We start from the raw sequence: 2,372 nt of genomic DNA on the forward strand, positions 1-2,372 counted from the left end.
AAGAAAGTTTCATGACATTAAATAAGCTTTGAATGATGAATAAATGTAGCAGAAGCACATTACTTTAGATTACCCTCTCTGAGGGACTGGATAACACCTTCCACTGTGGTTAAGTGATGGAAACAGGACCACTGTAACACCAACATCTGTAGAGAATCAAAAAACCAAAATCCAAAGCTCCTTTAAGAAATGTGTTAGAGTAAATGACAAGAATCACGAGATTTTTCTAGTATATGCTCAAGAGCTCCAGATAAATTCTACAACCTTCCTCTACAGCACACTCAAGCAATTACTATATCCAGGATGGTTAAAATTTTCTTATAATCAAGATCTCCTAGTTAAGCCATTTCAAAGTAAATATTTAGGTTCAGACAAATTAAATGTTTAATACAAATGTGAATTCTTTAAATTACTTTCATCCAAAATCACTGCCTCATAGTAGATAACCAAAAAAAAGGTCATAGGTTCTCCAGCTCTTTTGTCAATCTTAATCGGTATGGAGAATATTTCCCATTTGGAAACTCTTTAAAATGTACCATAGATAACATTAAAAAATAGGAAATTAAACATGTACACAAAGGTGTGATTTTTTACCACAAAATGTTTCATGTATAAAAGTTTAAATTTTTCAGGTAACATTTTTAAAAACAGATCTATGAACTAAAAACTAACCTATACTCTTGATTTCAACCACAACAAAGGGACAATCTAACTTAACAGCAGAGTCTTTTATAGATTTTTACCTCTAGAAAATAAGACAAAATCGATCCACTGAATAATCAACAAAACTATACTTTTCCAGTATACAAATAACAAGACAAAATAACTATACAACTCCAAACTTTAAAGTTTCTTATGTTAATGCTAGAGTTACTGTATTTTCGGAAAATGCATCTTTTCTAAATTCTGTGTTGATAAGAAAAATCCTTAAAACTAAAAGTACTCAGGGCCGGCCGGTGGCGCACTGGAGAGTGTGCCGCTTGGGAGCGCAGTGGAGCTTCCGCTGAGGGTTCGGATCCCATGTGGAGACCAGTTCCCGCTCACTGGCTGAGCGCGGTGCGNAAAAAAAAAAAGAGAATATTAGCTAGGCATAAGGACATGATAATCATTTTAAATCTAGAATAATCAACCTGTTACCGGTAGCTGCTAGCTACAACTATTCCTGGATTGCCACAAAGGTACTCAAACATTGTTTTAAAAGACTTCTAATACCTAAGCATTTAACAGAGAAGAACAAGATTTTCCTCTAGAGTGCACAAAAGATTACATCTAAAATGCCTGACATATTTCTTAAATGGTTACTTTCATGATGTTCTTTTTTCATCACGTTACTTTGGATCAAGCATGCTTGATTCCAAAGAGTTATTATTTATAATAATACATTATGTCAAGCCCACTTTATTTCAGAAAAAGAAACACAAAAAAGCTAAATGAAGTACTCACTATTTTTAATGATATAGATCTTTGGAAATGCTTAAGCCTCCTGAGAAACCTAGCAGTTAGCACATCCTTAAAGAGTATTTCTTGAATAAAATTTTTCTACCAAGATTCTAGGATATTTTTACATAGCCATGCTTTCACAATAAAAATCACAACAAACCAATAAACAGATAAGTAATTACAAGGTGGGGTATTTAGCAAAACCATTAACTCTTGTAAATCCCTGAGAGAAATTAATACTTAGATCCAGACAGCTTTACCAGCCTTAAAAAGTTAAATCTGATCATTGATTAAACAAACACCTTCAATAAGGACAGCTTCCATATCGATTTAATATGTTCCAAACTGAAAATGACCAGGCTATCCAGGCAGACTATAACAAGTAAAATTTCCCTACTCCATAGGGAAATTTTTAACAGAAATATCCCTTGAACTATTTCAATGGAGAATCATATTGTTATGAATACTAATTTCAATTGAATCTTTTATTTGAAATCAGTCACCTAAAGAGCTTTTAAAAGTAGTGTGATGCCTAATATGGCCTGTCAGATTTAATACTCCTTTTTATAAGAAATAGTTTTATACTCACAGTAATATACTATAAAAAATTTTTTTAAAAACCGACCTATACTTTTTTTTCCGTGTCCGGCAACGGATCGCAACCCTCAGTGTCACCCCTGTACCGGACCGGGGACTGGCAACGGGATCGCAACCCTCGGTGCCGCTCCCGCGCCCCGCTCAGCCAGTGAGTGGGAACCGGTCTGTATGTGGGATCCGAACCCTCGGGTGGGAGCGCCGCCGCGCTTCCCAAGCGGTGCACTTATCCAGTGCGCCACCGGGCCGGCCCCTAAAAATTTTTTTTTAAAAGCCAACCTATACACATATTTTGGGGGAAAAATATAAGACCCTACCTGTAGTAAAGGAAAGTCAAT

At 35.6% G+C, this 2,372-nt stretch overlaps 1 protein-coding gene across 1 annotated transcript in view; it reads right to left on the minus strand.

Annotated features, from left to right (window-relative positions):
• The window catches only part of GTF2E1 (general transcription factor IIE, polypeptide 1, alpha 56kDa), a gene marked incomplete at its 3' end in the record, with an annotated part of 20,326 nt that overhangs the window by 13,522 nt on the left and 4,432 nt on the right, over positions 1-2,372 (minus strand). Inside the window, exon 3 of the mRNA XM_008579858.1 lies at positions 840-848. The remainder of the gene's footprint in view (positions 1-839; positions 849-2,372) is intronic.

The sequence above is a fragment of the Galeopterus variegatus genome, unplaced genomic scaffold, assembly GCF_000696425.1.
Source record: "Galeopterus variegatus unplaced genomic scaffold, G_variegatus-3.0.2 Scaffold1968, whole genome shotgun sequence".
NCBI classification, from domain to species: domain Eukaryota; kingdom Metazoa; phylum Chordata; class Mammalia; order Dermoptera; family Cynocephalidae; genus Galeopterus; species Galeopterus variegatus.